Source organism: Balaenoptera physalus, assembly GCF_965194825.1.
Source record: "Balaenoptera physalus genome assembly, chromosome: 7".
Lineage (NCBI taxonomy): Eukaryota > Metazoa > Chordata > Mammalia > Artiodactyla > Balaenopteridae > Balaenoptera > Balaenoptera physalus.
The window spans coordinates 120,085,952-120,104,480 of record NC_138886.1 but is presented as its reverse complement, the minus strand read 5'-3'; the positions used below and the strand labels follow the sequence as shown (position 1 = coordinate 120,104,480).

The 18,529-nt window shown below is 39.1% G+C and overlaps 1 long non-coding RNA gene across 3 annotated transcripts in view; it reads left to right on the top strand.

Annotated features, from left to right (window-relative positions):
* Positions 1-18,277, top strand: part of LOC309664102 — a 308,253-nt gene extending 289,976 nt beyond the window's left edge. For 2 of the 3 annotated variants that reach the window (XR_014265608.1, XR_014265610.1), the window contains one exon: positions 8,038-18,277. This is a non-coding gene — a long non-coding RNA (uncharacterized lncRNA). The remainder of the gene's footprint in view (positions 1-8,037) is intronic. The other variant, XR_014265609.1, reaches the window with a different exon arrangement.
* The last annotated feature ends 252 nt before the right edge of the window (positions 18,278-18,529 follow it).

Sequence of the window (18,529 nt, the reverse complement as noted above, 5' to 3'; positions counted from 1 at the left end):
GATCAAAAATTATTTAGGGCTTATGTAAACTCTCTCGGGAGATTTTAAGCTCTTATAATTTTATTGGTCTTTTGTGAGGGTGGAATCCAGTTATTCTGTGTTCTCTTTATGGTTCATTCTATGTATATTTGAAAGAGGCTTTTGCAACTTTTTGTTTTATATTTTGCAGCCCAGGGAAGCTAATATGTACCATTGGTAGGCATGAAATAACTTCCATTCTTTTGCATACTTTCATCCCTTTTTTTTTTTTTTAACAACTCTTTAAGTCCTTATAGGGTCCTCTTAAAATGTAAAAGAATTTAAAAGTTCATCAGCTTAGACTGGCCATGAGGTTGTAATTATAGAAGCAAGATAGTAGGTGCAAGAATGTTCATTTTACTGTCCTTACTTTTGCATATGTTTTACTATTTCCTATAGCAAAATATAGATTAAAAGTGCCTATTAGCTAATGGCCAAGGTGAGTATGTGTATGTCTGCTCGTGCACGTGTGTGTGTGTGTGTGTGTGTGTGCGCGCGTGCATGCGTGTGCCCTAGCTGGTTCTTGAATTTCTGGATTCAGGGTTAGTGACTGTTTATTTGAGCTCCCATAGCTCTGTGCTTCTGTGATTTTGGATAATAAAGTAACTTTGTTTTGTAAAAGTAACTGAATTTTAATCCAGCAAGACATATTGCTCAAAGTCCCCTGGTTTCATTATTTTTAATGTCTCAGTGGTTATTTGATTCTAATGAGGGCCTGAAGAGGGCAGCTTTTCCCAGATCAGTTCTGAGGATTCACAAGTCAGGTGCCTGTTCACACCATCTCTACATCCTGTACCATCACCCAGCAAAACAAGAGTCTGGCCTCTTCTGCCATGCCAGCTCACTAGCCAGTACTGTATTTTGCGGGGGAAAACATTCACTAGGAGTCAGGAGAGGCAAATTTTCATTCTTCCTTATCTGTTATGGCTGAGAGAAATTCACATGAGCATGCTTCCCAGCTCACTGGAAATTCATGAGCCTAAACTCAGAGCTGCACGTCACACCCCTTGTGTATTTCTTGTGAACCCTCTTCAAAGGTTCAGCTCTCAGTGGTCTCACATCCTCAACCCCCTTCCCGAGCCCTCTCCAGTCTGGACCTCCCTCCACCGAGGACCTGGGGTCCCAGGACCCTAACTCGTCCATTTGTCCTTTATCAGTATCCCAGGCCCTTTTCCTTTCTTTTTTGTTTCACTGCTCTGTGACTTTGCTCACGTTCTCTCAGCCTGAATTTCCCTTCCGTAACTTAATTATCTGGCAAAATCTTAGTTTTTATTCTAGTTACAAGCAAATGTCCGTTGTTGCAGACGTTTCCCCTTTCCTGCAGGCAGGACCCATGTCCTCTGTCCCCTTAGTGCTGAGCTCATGGCTCAGGCACAGCAGAATTTTGTAAAGTGATTATTTTCATGTGCTTAATTGACTAGGTGCTCTTCGCACGAAAGTCTGAGTTCCCTGTAGCGCCCCTTTTCCCACATGCATCTCTGATTCCAGCGTACAAGGCGTGGAGCACGGTCGTAGGCACTGAACAGATGTTCACTAGAATTGACATATTTTTCATCTGTCTGAGGAAAAAAGAAAAACATAGTGCCTCCTTTCCTAAAAAAAAAACCTTGATTCTTTTTCTGTATTTTAAAGCATGTTGCTGTCATAGATTATCCTTTCTTAGGCTTACATCTTCTCCTTCTCTACTGGCTTTTTTTTTTTCTTTCCCTTCAGGAAATAGATGCTTTTAGTGCGTGTGGAAAAAAGGGAAGCAGAGGTGTGCAAGTATGCGATCTTCAGATTTATAAATAGTGAGGAGAGATGCATTCCTCTTGGAGTAATAATGGGCTTCTCCTCTTCTGACTTGTGTGGGGAGATTTATTACATATATATTATACATATACGTATATATTATATATATATATATATTTGCCTTACTCTCCCTCCACCCCAGCAATTACTGCCTATGAGAGCAAGGAAGGGTGTGTTCGAGGATTGAAATGGAAGTAGTTTTATTGAGGCTTCAGAGGCGATATTGGCCTCTAACCGATTGGTGACCTTGCCTGGACTATGTGTCTGCTTGTGAGTTGCCGCCAGCAAGTCTGGCGGCACTTAAGATAAAGAAGGGAGTGGATCACGGAATTCCTTGAGCCTGGGGACCTGACCAGTTCCCGGGGGTCTAGAAATTCTTATGATACACAAAATGAGGTAAAGAGCATTGCTGAAGAAACCCAGAGATGCATATTTGCACGCAAACTGCTGATATCAGTTTGCAGCCTGGCATTATAAGCGGGGCTTCCTAAACTGCCATTTGAAGTCTCACCCAAAGAGTGGACCCACTGCCCGGGACCTTCCCCACTTGCGACTCCAGACTGCTGTTCGAGGGAGTTCCCAGCGCTGTTCCAGTCTGCATATAGGTGTCGGCCCAATTTGGTGATGTACATGCTTTTACTTTTCTTTCCCTTTTCATTTCTATTTCTTTCTTTTTAATGAGTTTCTATTAAAGTTAAGTTGAAATTGTCTAGTTGTGTGACGAGTGGTGTCTGTTTGTTAACGAATCCTTTGAACCTAGGACGAAGGTAAAACTTTCGGCAAAACAGAGTGGTCGCTCCTTTGCTGTTACACTCCAGACTCTCTTTATGGCTCAGCTGACAGCTTTTCTTTCTACTATAAGAAGGGATTAAAGAAAACAATCCCCAGGCCTTCATCTTCTACTATCACTACTTCTCCCTTCAGCTGAGCCTTCGCTGATATTACCTACTCCAAACACTTGATCACCTCCATGTGGTTGACTCCAAAAGCTAGCTTTCTCACTTCAGTCTCTTCCCCAAGTCCTGGATCTGCTTTTGCCAGCTTGCACTGTTTTGTTTATCTTCCCTAAATGAATGGAATGCATTGTCAGGACATCAGCCTTAAGGCCAAAAACCTAACCATTCATCTTTTCTCCCCAGAGGAGCTTTTCCTTTGCTATTGGTCTTATCTAGTCTGTTCTTTTATCTTTGACTCTTAATCCTAAATGTAATATGTTGCCAAACACAATCAACTCTACTGCTGCTGTTTTCTTGTTTCTTTACTCTTCTCTCCATGGCCTCTGTCAGTATGCTAGATAAAGGATATATTTCTGATCTATATTACAGCAACATAAACTCATCTCCCCAGTTCTAGTTTCTCCCTGATATAAATCATTCCTCACCACATTTACAGATCTGTCTTCCTAAACCATAGTTTATATAAAGCCATTCTCCTGGCAAAGAGCCTGTGGTGTCTTCTCAGCTTTCTGAATTAAGTTTAAACTCCTCTGGTTGGATGTTTAAGGCTGGCTATAGTGCAGTCCAAACCTTTATTTACAGACTTGTAGCCAGTTTTTACCGTTCCTCCACCCGAGGCACCAATCACATTGGACAGCTCTATGGCCCCTGAATTTGCCCTTAATTTTCCCCTGCTACCTTTGCTTCTGTTGATCCTTCCACCTAGAAGGACCATCACACCACTCATCCTAGCATGGTGAAAGCCAAGACAGCATTTAAGGCCCATCTACAAGCTTATTTAAAGGAATAATCGTTTTTCTGTTTTGCATCAAGGCAGAAGCAATCTCTTTTTTGATCTACCAGTGAGTTTGTATCATGTATTCTATTGTCATTTTTTTTGATACTTGTGTTTTCACCTCTCCCATTACTGTGAACTGCTTGGAGGCAGAATTTATCCCTTATGGTTTTTTTTTTTTAAACATCTTTATTGGAGTGTAATTGCTATACAATGGTGTGTTAGTTTCTGCTTTATAACAAAGTGAATCAGTTATACATATACATATGTCCCCATATATCTTCCCTCTTGTGTCTCCCTCCCTCCCACCCTCCCTTTCCCAGCCCTCTAGGTGGTCACAAAGCACCGAGCTGATCTCCCTGTGCTATGCGACTGCTTCCCACTAGCTATCTATTTTACATTTGGTAGTGTATATATGTCCATGCCACTCTCTCACTTTGTCCCAGCTTATTCTTCCCCCTCCCCATATCCTCAAGTCCATTCTCTAGTAGGTCTGTGTCTTTATTCCCGTCTTGCCCCTAGGTTCTTCATGAGCTTTTTTTTTTTTCTTAGATTCCATATATATGTGTTAGCATACGGTATTTGTTTTTCTCTTTCTGACTTACTTCACTCTGTATGACAGACTCTAACTCCATCCACCTCACTATAAATAACTCAATTTCATTTCTTTTTATGGCTGAGTAATATTCCATTGTATATATGTGCCACATCTTCTTTATCCATTCACCTGTCGATGGACACTTAGGTCGCTTCCATGTCCTGGCTATTGTAAATAGAACTGCAATGAACATTTTGGTACCTGACTCTTTTTGAATTATGGTTTTCTCAGGGTATATGCCCAGTAGTGGGATTGCTGGGTCGTACGGTAGTTCTATTTTTAGTTTTTTAAGGAACCTCCATACTGTTCTCCATAGTGGCTGTATCAACTTAACATTCCCACCAACAGTGCAAAAGTGTTCCCTTTGCTCCACACCCTCTCCAGCATTTATTGTTTCTAGATTTTTTGATGATGGCCATTCTGACCGGTGTGAGATGATATCTCATTATAGTTTTGATTTGCATTTCTCTAATGATTAATGATGTTGAGCATTCTTTCATGTGTTTGTTGGCAATCTGTATATCTTCTATGGAGAAATATCTATTTAGGTCTTCTGCCCATTTTTGGATTGGGTTGTTTGTTTTTTTGATATTGAGCTGCATGAGCTGCTTGTAAATTTTGGAGATTAATCCTTTGTCAGTTGCTTCATTTGCAAATATTTTCTCCCATTCTGAGGGTTGTCTTTTGGTCTTGTTTATGGTTTCCTTTGCTGTGCAAAAGCTTTTAAGTTTCATTAGGTCCCCTTTGTTTATTTTTGTTTTTATTTCCATTCTCTAGGAGGTTTAGGTTTTTGTTTTTGTTTTATTCCTTGTAATAGCGGGCAGGTTACTTTCTACAGAGTAAACACTCAACAGACATTACTGGGTTGAATGAATGTAGCTGCAGGACTCTTGGCTGATAGCGTACCCTCTGAGATGCATGTCCCTCATCTGTAAAGGCAGGATGTTGCACTATGAATCCCCATGAGCATCATAATTCTATAATTATATTCATGTTGTAACAGGGAAGTGCTAAATTGGACTCCACGTTGGATCTGTTTCTTTGACTTTAACCTTTGCTTTTCGTTGCTTTTGTTATTATAATCATACATAATGGCCTGCCTCAGGGAACCCTGCCCACCTGTGAATGGCTGCAAGAAAAAAGGAACTAATTCATCCCCTCACCGAGGCTGGTCATTCCAGGAGATGTTTTGCAAGACTGATGGCCCTTTTACTTTACTTCCTCACCACCTCTCCATCTCTGATTCTATAAAAGTAACTGGCATCCAGACCTAGAGAAGATGGTTTTTCAGAGACACTAGTCTGCCATCTTCTCCATCTGCCGGCTTTCCGAATAAAGTCGCATTCCCTGCCTCAGCACCTCGTCTCCAGTTCCCTGGCCTGTCATGGGTGAGCAGAGCAAGCTTGAACTCTGTAACGATGTCATATGTTCATAATTATATTCATTGTTTTTTGGCGTTTTGGGCTGTGAGCTTGGAAGAAGAGTTTTCATAGTCACTATAAACTTTTTAACTGACTTCTCCTGAAGCTATTCATTTAAGGGATACTGAAAGATGGAGAGGACTGGTACTTTATTACACAGCACTGGATCTCCTTCTTATCAATGAAAAAAAAATGTTGCTGCCATATCAGTAAACAAAGGATGTTGCAGCCGTCAAGCCATCACATTACAGCAGCCCAGACGGTGAGCCCTGAGGGAACTCAGGATGGAAACAGGATGCCTGCCATCAAGTCCTCAGCCACTGCAGCCCCCCAACGGTGCACCCTGCAGGGACTCAGGATGAGAAAGCACAGGACAGTGGCCCCAGATAGCTGAGGTGCAGATCAAAGGAATGATTTCAATGAGCCCAGACTCTTGCATCTTCATATACTAGAAAAGCGCTAAATTCCTTAACTTGAGATGTCTGGTTTTCTTGAATTAACAGCAATCTTCTGATGTTCTGACTACCTGGTGTTTGTTGAAAAAACTCCTATGTATCCTCGCTCCCCCCTTACCTCTTGGGAGCAGCCTTTCAGAGCTATCTGAGATGCTGTGTCCCGGGATAAAGTCCTCAGTTTTGACTGCCAAATAAAACATAATTCTCAACTTTAGGCTGTGCTTTTTTTCTTTTCAGTTGACATTCTCTTACCCAGTTTTTGTGTGTGATGATTTTTTAGGACATTCCTGGAATAATAAGGTCACAAACTCTTAGAGATGTTAGGATTTGTACTTCATATCCGTCTTTTAAAATTGCTGAAATCATTATTAATAACAGTATTTATTGAGCATCTACTGCCTTGCCAGACAGTGGGCTAAACTCTTCGTGTGCATCTTATTATTCCTCACAACAACCCCTAGAATAGTTTCTATTATCCTTATTTCACGGATGAAGAAAATTCAGAAGACTGTTTGGTACATTATAAGCATTTGGTAAATTCTGTGACTACTGTCCCTATGTGTAGTGTAAATGTAATGATCGTTATTAAAATTTTAGAAATTTGGCTGAAACTTCTGATTATATTTATGGTCTTTTCCATGCCACTTTTAAAAACTTAATCTTACTATTTTCTTGGGTTTTACTTTCATATAAGACAAACAGTATGAAATTTAGTTGAAAATTCCCTAATTTGGCTCCAGTGGAAATCTGGACATTTATTGGCTTGAAGTCAAACTTTGCTCCACAGAAGTGTTTATCAACGTGTGGTCCATGGCCCCTGGTGGTTCTTGGTGGGAGTGGGCAGTGTCCATGGACTGGTGAGAACTAATGAAGCCTGCCAGGTGCTGTCAAACAAAGGTAGGGAGCCACTCGTGTTTTTGCACCATTCATTTTAAGCAAAGTTCAATCATCTGCTTGGCAAACTCATTGAGTTTTTCCTAGAATGGTAACAAAATAAGGTTTTCCTATACTTGATAATCTAATGCTGTTGCTAATGGCACATAAGAAATAGAAACTGTAGAGGTATCATTCAAAGAGCAAAATCAGACACTTATCAAGGTCGATATTAACACCTGTTGATTGGTGACGTGTGACAAACTTTTAGGTACTAGGGATGCAGAGGTGATGAAAGCCCTGCTCTTGTAGAGCTTATATTCTCATTGGGAGGAACCACATAACAGCCAAGTCAAGATTAATTTCAGAAAGTGACAAACGCTCTGAAGAGAACAGAGAGCTTAATGTTGTCAGGGTGTATATTCAGCAACTATGCACCCATCTAGCTGCGCTTGTAGTCTGCAGCTTGCATCCCTTCTGATTGGTGCTCATGCTTTAGAGATCATTAAATAATTGTTTACTATCCCTTCTGGATGTGGCGGTAAGTGACCGGGAGTGTGGTAATACAGATTGAGAAGTTAGGATAGACTTTACTGAGGCTTTTAACTGAGATCAAGATGATGAGAGGACGCAGCCGTATGAAACAATATAGAATCCTCTATCCACGGGGATCAAGGGACAAGCTCATGCAAAGGCACCGTGGCAAGCAAAAGCGGGACCTTTCTGTGCCAAAGAAAGAAGACTTGTCTGGCTGCAACATCGTGTGTCAAGGGGACAGTGGAGGGAGGTAAAGTCAGATAGGTGTCAATGACATGCATTGTGGAAGAGCAGTCACCTGTGCTTATGGCCAATATTTTGCTTGATGAGTGGAGGACTGTCCTGATGTGACTCCATTTTCAGTTAGTATATGGGGAAATACACAATGATCTTTTTAACTACGATTGGATAAAGGTGTTTGGTATCAGTAACAAGGAGTAATCACTATATTTGTCACAAGTAGGGTTTTGATATGCAAATAAAATAGTAAGCATCTAAGTGTCAAATATTCAGTCAGTAACTGGCAATAGGCCCAATCTGAATTTAATGTTCAAGTAAAGAGAAAACATTGTGAATGTCAGTAATCATGGCCATTGAATGTCTCACTTTTCAGGTTGCTATTCAAAGATACAGGCTAGAAGTGAAAGCAAGACTCACTTTTTCCCTCGGAAGTATGCTAGTTGTCAAGGGGGAGGTGCTCCTGGGAACTTTTCAAATGAGGGGTAAGATTCCTTTAACGATTCATGGCATCGATAAAAGATTAAAGTCTATCTCTCTGATTTCAGGAACTTTTGCTTTGTGACATATCTCAAAAATACATATAGTAACTTGAATAACCTGAATATATTACTTTAGTGACAACATGATATTAATATTGATGATAAAACAACAGATTTCTCAAGAAGTCTAAATTGGTACATAGAGCTCAGTTGCCAAGAGTATGGTTCTTTTTCTTCTTCACTTGTCAGATAAGAAAATCATTGACACACTGTGATATATTTTAAAAACAAATTTAAATGGTGCAACAGAACACGAAGAAATGTTTTCCATAAATAAATACGAAAAAAGAGTTTAAAATAAATACATTTACCACTCTGCCTCTTCCGGATCATTCAAATGCTTTTGAATGTGATGTAGTAATCAATTTAGCATCTTTCAGCACACAGGACATCGTATTTAATATGAAATCTCCCCGTAGTTTGGATATATTTCATGTTCGATCCAAATATCTAGAACTATAAGGCAGAAACACAAAACATTCAAACTCATTTTAGGTGACTTGCATTTGTTGCCTTAATATAAGTTAAGAATTTCCAATTTGGTAGAAATAAAGAATAAATGAAGTAATTAACTGGATACAGGACCTGATTTGCATCCACAGGTAGTCATTATTCGGCCTAATACAAATAAGTTGGTGAAAAATTTCAAATAATATCATCCATCTCACTGACACAAAATATTTTTAATATTGTTAACTTGAAATCTGGTTATTAATTTTATTATTTAAAAGCTTGTAATAATCCTGTTTCTCAATTTATCTAGAATTGGTATCCTGTGAATGTAACGAAGACACAGTACATGGTCCACAAATGAGAAACTCTGCTCTATGAAATAAGGGATTCACGCTGTAAGTGGGACTTTCCTGAGTGCACAGAAGAGACTGATTTAGGGTTTAGGAATAGCAGTTAATTGAAAGAGAGTTCATTATCCTAAACATAATGAGTGCAAAAGTCCATTAATTCTGAAGTCTTTCTGTAACTAGATTTGGATCTGTAGCAATGCAGTTATTATTGCACCAAATAGATGGTTTGGACCTGACCATTGTCAATTGAATGACTGTTTTTGAAAGTGATCTTTATTTCTCTTAGGGTGTGAAGTGAGTTTTCATGTGTAATCTAGCAGATGACGCTGCTGCCATGGTTTCTGCACATGGTATCAAGATTGAAAGGTAAGTTTGTATACTTCTAAAAAGAAAGTAAAGGCAGATAAAGAAAAAGATTATCCACACTACAAGGAAGCAGCCAACCCCAGAACATGGGACCTTCTACAATGCAAATGATCTATTTTCTACAATAGATCAATGGCATTAAAAAAAAATTGGAGTGGGCTGCTGAAGAGCAGAGAAGAGTGAAGAAGTATGATGAAATGCAAAGTATAGACCTTATATAGATCTTGCCTCAGAGAAAACAACTATAAAATTATGGTTGAGATAAAAAGTACAATTAAACATATATTAATGGTATTAAAGAATTACTGGAACGTTTGGTGTGATAATGGTGCCCTGGTGGTGATATCAAAAGCTGTTTTTATGTTTTAAAATTAAATAATGATGTATTTGCAGATGAATGACATGATATCTGAGTTTTCCTTTAGAATATTCAGAAGAATTAGAGGAGAGTGGGTAAAACTGCGTGTGCAAAAAGTTGATAAATATTGCAGTTGGGTGAGTAATACATACGTTTTCATTATACTATTCTGTCTACTTCTGTGTACATTTTGTATTTTCCATAGTAGCAGCTGATTTTTTTCCACATTTATTAAAATGAACCATTCAGCAGACCACTGTATACAGTCTTTAGGGTCACAGAAGCTGGTGTTTCAAGAACCTCAGTCAACAGTGTATTGTTAGACGATTTGACGCCATAATAGCATGCAACTTCAGAAATATAAGGAAAGTCTGTAGTTAAATGGAAAAACTATTATCTTAATTCTCTTTTATTCATTTAATCCCCATATGTGGCTTTTCTTTTTTAAACATTTTTAAAAATTTTGAAATATATGCAGAAAAGTGCATGAAATAAATGTATAGTTTAATAAATAATTAAAAAACGAATACTGTATGATCTTCACTCATATTAAGAAATAAACTATTGTAAGAACAGAAAATCACTTTGTATACCTTCTTGATCATAACCCTTTCCCCTTACCTTGAGGCAATTCTTAACTCAGACTTAGTTTTGCCTGTTTTTGAATGTTATATAGATGGAATGATATGGTGTATATTATTTTCCCTTTGCTTATTTTGTACAACATTATGTTTGTGAGATTCAGTCACACAGTTTTTGCTTTTTGCTGTAATGCAATCATTTTTATAGCTATACAGTATAATAATTCTGCTGTAGACATTCCCGTACATGTAACTTGGAGCACAAGGACACGGTTTCCTGAAGGCTTATCCTCAGGAGGAGAATGGCTGCCTCATCGGATGTGCTGCTTTTTAACATAGATGCCCATGTACGCTTATATCTGTCTTATCTGCTTTGCCAATATACGCATTATTGTCTTAACTTCAGCCAACTTACTTTGATAGGTAGTCTTTTCATAATTATTGAGTTTAAAATGGTTCTAATTTTTATTGTTATTTCTTCTTTAACCTGATTCAGAGGAGCATTTCTCAAAAAAAATTTTTTTTGAAATTGAAATAAATACAGAAAACTGTACAATTATAGTTATTACAGCAAAAATGAGCAGCTCCATATGTTTACCACTCAAAAGACCCTCTCATGCCTCCTCCCAAGGCCAAGAGAGGGCAAAGGGATTAAATTAAGAAAGTACTTACTTTCAGAGTCTGGCAAGTGCAGAATCGGCATTTGCATGATAGTGAATGCCTTCTTAAATTTTGCCTCCTAGGTATCTCACTCTCTCGTAATCCTAGTTCAGGCCCTGACAGCCATAGACAATATGTAAATAAATGACCATGGCTGTGTTCCAATTAAACTTTATTTACAAAAACAAGCAATGGACCAGAATTTGCCTGTGGACTATAATTTCCTGACTTCTGACCTAGATTTGTCCTTCTGACCTATCTACCAGCTCACGAATTCTCCCTTCAGCTTCATCTAATCTGTTGTTAATCTCATCTCTTTACTTTCTTTTTCACTTCCAGAATATCTATTTGCAATTTTTTTTTCAAATCTGTGCTATCAGTATTTACAGTTGCTTATTTCCTAAAGATGTTTTAAGCTTGACTCTTATTTCTTTTAATCATAGATGTTAAGTAAGCCTAGTAGTTTTATGGTCTGTGACTGATAATTCCAGTATTTGAAGTCTTGTAGCTCTACTTTTGATTTTTGCTCATATTCATTTCTTTGAGTGCTTATTTATCTTTTATCATATACTCCTCCATATCCTTGCAAATTTTTTTGTGGAAATAATTTGAAGCCTAGGATAAAGGTATATTCGTCTAGAGCAGTGGTTCTACAGGTGTGGCCCCTGGACCAGCAACATCAGCATCACCTGAGAATTTGCTAGAAATGTAAATTCTTGGGCCTCATCCCACACTCACTGAATCAGAAAGTCTGCGGTTGAGGACGAGCAGTATGTGTTGTTTTTTTTTTTTAATATAAATTTATTTATTTATTTATTTATTTATTTTTGGCTGTGTTGGGTCTTCGTTTCTGTGTGAGGGCTTTCTCCAGTTGCAGCGAGCGGGGGCCACTCTTCATTGCGGTGCGCGGGCCTCTCACTGTCATGGCCTCTCCCGCTGTGGAGCACAGGCTCCAGACACGCAGGCTCAGTAGTTGTGGCTCACGGGCTTAGTTGCTCCGTGGCATGTTGGATCTTCCCAGACCAGGGCTCAAACCCGTGTCCCCTGCATTGGCAGGCAGATTCCTAACCACTGCGCCACCAGGGAAGCCCAGCAGTATGTGTTTTAACAACGCTCTGTGTGATTCTGATGCATGCTCAAGTTTGAAAACCACTGCTTTCAGAAAGATTTTCAATCTTAACGTTCCACACCTAGTCTTTCTGGAATCTAGTTAAATTCATGTCTTGAGTGTTTTGGGACCTCTTAGATGATGTAAATCTGGTTGACTTGAATGTCAGATTTGCCTTGGGGGCGTGTATCCACTGTGGTCTCAGCTTAATATGGGGAAAATCTCTTAGACCCTCCACCTCAAGCAGACCCTGGATTTGATTCCTGTTTCCCTCTTTCCATATGCCCCCTCCCACCAAAATTCAAAGTTTCCAAGTGGGAAAGGCTTCAGATGAAAGGAAGGTCAGTGGCCCCCTTTTCTCTGGATTCAAACTTGCCCCTCAGATCTGGCTAGTCATTTCTTACCATCTTGTTAGCTGATTGATGCCTGTAAGAGGATGTTTTTATGTTTCATCCAGCAATTTCAGTTTGTTTCTAGCCAGAGAGTCAGTCCCAATCTCCTACCCTCCCCCCATTATAGGAGATGACCTCATGCAGGTATTTCTAGGATTACAGTAAGTCCCCTACATACAAATCTTCAAGTTGCGAACTTTCAAAGATGTGAACATGTGTCCAATCATGTAAGTTAATTCACGTGTCTGGCGTACATTGTCACATGTGTGCATCCTCTACAAGTGATTGTGCTTTCATGTACTTTACTGTACAGTACTGTATAGAGTACAGGAGTACAGTATCTTTATTTCAAGCCCAGGATATCTGGAAGCAAGTGGAAGAAGAAGTAGCTGAAGAACTGAAGAGATTCACGATGCAGGAAATGGCAAGGGGATTTTCTTTATCTGAGGAGGCACTGTTAGTTTCTGAGGTACAGGACCCGAACATAGAACGGTACACGAAGGTTGCAGCAGCTGTTCAGAATGCAATCCAGTGCTACCGTGTCATCTATGATGAGAAAAAAAGAGCTACTACCCAGACATCACTGGATCGTTTTTTCAAGAGATTAGATAGCACTGAATCCAGCAAGGAATCAGAACCTGTGCCATCAATGTCAGGCGTGAGTGAAATTGCAGCTTGCCCTCCGTCTCCTATTGCTGACCATCCTTCAGCTCTGCCATCTCCTACCTCCTCTCCCCCCTCCAGTCAGTAACTCTTCTTGCCTGTTCCCTCGATGCCAGCCCCTGTGTGCCAGCTGTTGTACTGGACTACTGTACTTTTCAAGGTAGTGTAACATTAAAAATGTTTATTTTTTGTGTTTGTTTGATTTGTATGTATTCTTTGTGTGAAGAGTATTATAAACCTATTATAGTACATACTACATAGATGATTGTGTCAGTGGGGTACCTAGGCTAACTTTGTTGGACTTATTGACAAATTGGACTTATGAACGTACTCTTGGAATGGAACTCATTCGTATGTAAGGGACTTACTGTATTTGTTTTTATCTAAACACAAGAGAAAACAGAAAATGTAGACAGTTTACCTTAGTGGGGACATGACACTGATATGAAACTTTCCTAAAAGGCTTACATTGTGTCTTGAGATTTATGCCTCAAAAATACACAGATTTACTCACCAATAAAGCATTCTGACCTTGTTAAAACTGCTCTCTTTGGATGCTGAAAGATCTTTTGCTTCATTCATATATCACAAGTCTTTGGAAGTGATGCAGCAATCACCTGAGACTTAAATTTAATCTCGGATGGTTTCTATTCATGTACTTATTATGAAAAATATATTGGCAGAGAGTTGATGGGTTTTATCATTCTGAGGTGGAACGTTGCTATAAGGAAGTGAATTTATTGACTGTTCGATGAAAATAACATATTTATGCAAAATGTTTCCGTAAAGCAACATCTGCTTTTGGCTTGAGGAGACATATTCACACAAGAGTGGAGACAGAGATGTAAGGGAAGTTGATTTAATTTAAGATCCCAAATCTCTTTACCAGGACTTCTTTATAGATAGTGCAAAACTATTTCATGGACAGATATTGAAATTTCATAAAACCCCAGTGTTCTGTGGCAAACCTGATGGCATTTAAACTAGCCGGTGGTTTCTGAAGAAGGGCACATGGACTCTAGTGAAAGGAGACCAAATGTAATTCTCTAGAGAAATTTGGATGAAAATTCAGTCTCCTTGTGTGATTTTACGTGACTGTTCTGTCCTCTGAACATACTGTGTTCAGACGACTAAAATAAATGCCAAAGGAGCCTGGAAAACTAGCAGACCAATAGAACCAGGATGTGGAGATTTTACTACAAGAAGAAAGGATTTAAAGTGTTACCTCAGAAAATTTACCCGGATTCATGATTAGTAATAAAATCTCTTTCATTTTTAACCTAAATCACAATCTGCATCTTCAGATGTTGTCTGTTAGTTACATCTGTGAGAGCAGGCAGGATCCAGAGGCTGGGCTTGGGTATGCAGCACATTTGTGGCACTTTCTATAAAATGAGCCTGTGAGTGAACTTGTTTATAAGCTCAGGTGATATGACTTCCAGACCTACCAAAGTTGTTTCTTCCATTGTTTTTTTTTTTCCAATTCTACACTAAAATTTGGATGTTTATGGTGTCAGTGGTAAGACAGTTCAAGAGCCTAAAATTCCCATAAGGTCCTACTGCTTTAGCGAGTCATTTATCTGAGAAAGATTGACTCAAAAAGAGGGATGCTCACCTTCAAGGTCACTGAAAAACACTTTGTATTAGAACACATTTTCAGGACCTCCACATGTCATTGGCATCTCTCAGATGTTTACGTGCCTCTCACGCTGCTCACTGAAAATACACAAGCTGATCAGTGGGAGAAATTGTCCAAAGGCTTTAGCTATATTCTCTGCTTAATATCACCACATGAAACTATGCTTTTCTTTCATTTCTTATATCCCAAAGTAAATATGGTTAAGATAAAAAAGAGGGCATGAGGGTATAAAACCATTTTTTTTCCCCTGTTGAATGTGTATACCTGGCCAGTTTTTAGCCAGTTGCTTCCTTATTTTCCTTTGCTTTGAGTTGTCTTGCCTTGCTTTTCTCTTCAAAAATCCTAGATCACCTATTATGTTTCCAATACTATGCAAAAAAATCGAAAGAGCCCATCTCTGCCCTTGAAGAGCTCCATCTAATAGGTACTTAGAAAACAAATGAGGATGTGGTCCAGTTTGAAAACAGAGGCATGGGCAATGATTTATGAGAATTTACACAAGTGCAGTGGGAATTTCTTACTATGCCAAGGTAAAATTTTTTATTTGAAAAATATTGTTTACAAATACAGTGGAGCCATCAATATCATTCATAGTTTATGCATAATGAAAATCACCGAGAAACACAAAATCACCTAGCAGATCAACTGAAGAGCTGGTACTAAGATTTGATGAGTAATCCATCAGCATAGCTCCCGGTCAGCTAGCTCATGTTCTTCGGTGAGCTCTGAAGTGTGTGATGGGGAGTGCGGTTCAGCACCCTGGACAGGGCCACCTCTGCCCACGCTCATACCGCAGCATCTGCTCCTACGCTGGGTACCAGAGGATGACTGGTGAGCAGGACGTGATGTTATTAACAGAATTGTGATAACAGTTGTTAAAACCCTATGCTTGATGAAGGTGCTTTCAGAATACTGCTGAGGACGTGAGCACCTCGTCGACTTGCTGTTCTGTTCTGTTCTCACTCCTTTGTTTACACGGAGTGTAAGTGGCCCTGAGCACACTGTGGAAGCTCGAGTTATTTGTCAATGGCTTTTATCAAGTTACATTAAGCCAGACCTGTTCTTACTGTGAATCTAAATTACAGGTGTGCCATCAGACATGAGTTCTGTTTTGTTTTTGCACTAAAACTGCTGTGTTATTTAGCCTTTGGGAGGAGAAGTTGGAGGTGCAATGTGTGAGGGAAGACCAGCGTTTGAGTTTCTGGATGTGTAATAGCTCTGCCCACCCCAATGCAGCTAGGCATTTGCAGTCTGTGGACAATGCTTGTAGAGTATATAATTGTATGTTCAGAAAATCCAAGGCAAGCACCAGAAAAATTAACATATGTAAAAATATATATGTGAGTAGCCTGGTTGAAAATTATTTAAAAATCAATAACTTTCCTATATGCCAGCAATAACCTCTTAGAAAATATAATAAAAAACGGATCCTAGTAATAAACAGAAAATATTTTAAAAGGTCCATAAGTAATCTTAACAAGAAATGTGCAGGACTTATATGAAAAAAGTATGAGATATCACCGAGGGTCATAAAAATAGAATTTAATGAGAGGAAATCTTTTTTCCTGGAAGGCAAACAGAATACAATATTTTATTTCTTCTAAAATTAAGTGTAAATATAAATACAATTGCCATAAAAATTCCAACTGAACTACTCCAAAATGTATCAGTAAAAATAATGTGAATAATGTGTAAAAATGGCTAAAACTTCTTTAAAAGAAGAAAAGTGATGTGGCGTTGTCATTAATGGATAATAAAACATTATAACAGTGATATTCAATCAAACCATATATGGATAAAATTCAGCATGGTAAAAGGCAGTTTTCTAAAAATAATACATGATTCAATGTATGACATTGGGACAATGGGCTGTGTATAAGAAAAATATATAATTGAATTAGAATACAAAATTAATTTCATACTAGTTTCCTAATATAAACATTATTCACTATATTAAGAGAATAAGAGGTTGTGTCAGTGAGAACTGAGATTCCCCCTTCTGATGATGCAACCCCAGAAGCCAGTACTGATACAGAGACCCTGGAGAAGATGGGAGTTTTAGTGTTGCTATGAATGAAAATAACAAAGATGAAAAGAGACCAGACTTGTAATAGGGCATGGGTCTTGGCGAGTAAAGCATGGCCAGAATTTTGGCCTCCCCACTCTCCTATCCCCCAAGACTCTCTTTGGCCAGGAAGCTTTGTGCAGTGCACATAATGCACCACTGTGCTCGCAGCCAGCCCTGAGTGGGGGTGATGCTCATATTCTGGAGGGCAGCTTGGCACATCACACACACCTACTGCTGCTTTCCGTCTTTCCTGTTATAGAAAGGTATCCCAGAGAGATGAGAGAAAAAGCACAATGCGAAAAATTTTAAATAAGCAAATTACTTACTAATAAGGTGTTAGCTAAGAAATTGTATATACTTATAAAATAACATTCTTTTAAAAATTTTAACGAATACGATAGTTTAATAAGTAGCACGTTATTGGAGATAAAATTTACATTTCTTCCGCTAATAGCCATGCTAAGCATTTCTGTCTCACTGTTAATTGGCAGTTTGTGTCCTTGACACCCTTTCTTCCTTCCTTCCTTCCTTTTCTTATCTTTTCTTCTTCCCTTCCTTCCTCCCTCCCTTGCTTCCTTCTTTTTTCTTTCTTTTTGTTTGTCATTCACTGTATATGTTTAAAACTGAGGAAACATTTTAATCAGAAAAAGCACATTCTTAAACAACAACAAAAGTCCACAAAGACTATTTGAAAAAAATTCAAGAGATTGGTCTGTTACTTGTTTATAATTAAATAGTGGAAGTCGCAGCTAGAAACATGAACTAGGAACAAGTTTGCAATATGCCTTGAATCCCAAGCAGAGCAGATTGAACTTTATTCTGGGGATGATCGAGAGCATTTGGAAATTTTGAGTAGGAATGGAATGAGACAAATGCAGTGCTTTAAGTATTATTATCTACTTCATAAGGAAAATAGTGTGCAGCTGGCTCAGAACTCTGTCCCCTGTCTCCAGTCACCAGGTGGCGACCTGCTGGCCATCTCCTGAAGTTCTACTTTCTATTTATATTCCCCTGGTGTGAAAAAAGACAATGAGGCATAAATAAGAGTAACGGCCTGACACCAAGCAAAAGAAAATTTTTAGGCTCTAGATTAGAAATTTTGCTGCAGGTGAGGATGTTAAAATGAGAAACAGTTTCAAAAAAAAAAAAAAGTGATGAGGTGAGGTGCTGGAATAATGTAAAATGAGACGGGTCAAACTCTGATAATAGGAAACTTTGAAGAGTAATTGGGATGAGAAGCTGAAATTAGATGGCTTTTGGTTTCTTCTACCTCTTTAATTTCTGCGATTAATCTGCCATTACCAAAGAATTATGTCTCTTCTTCTAAAGACGGTATAAATTTGAAATATCCATAAATGGCCATTAGTCTCTGATCTTGATTTTTTATTTTTGACCCAAGAATACAGAGCATGGTGGAAGCCTTTGCAGCCTCCTCTCCCACTCCAGCCCTGAAGCTGGAGGTCTTAGACACGCCAGTATCCCACCTGGGAGAGCACGGTCCTTGGGAGCGCGCCTCCCCACCTCCTCGCCAGGACCTCCATTGCCATGTGTGTCGCTGACATTCCACCCGCTCTGGGAAGCTGCATGTACATCATCAGTCACTAAGGGAGCCGTGGTCCTGACCTGAGGAAGGGGCACGCGCTGGACAGTGGTGGCAGAGATGAACTCGTGACTGTCCAGAAAAGACC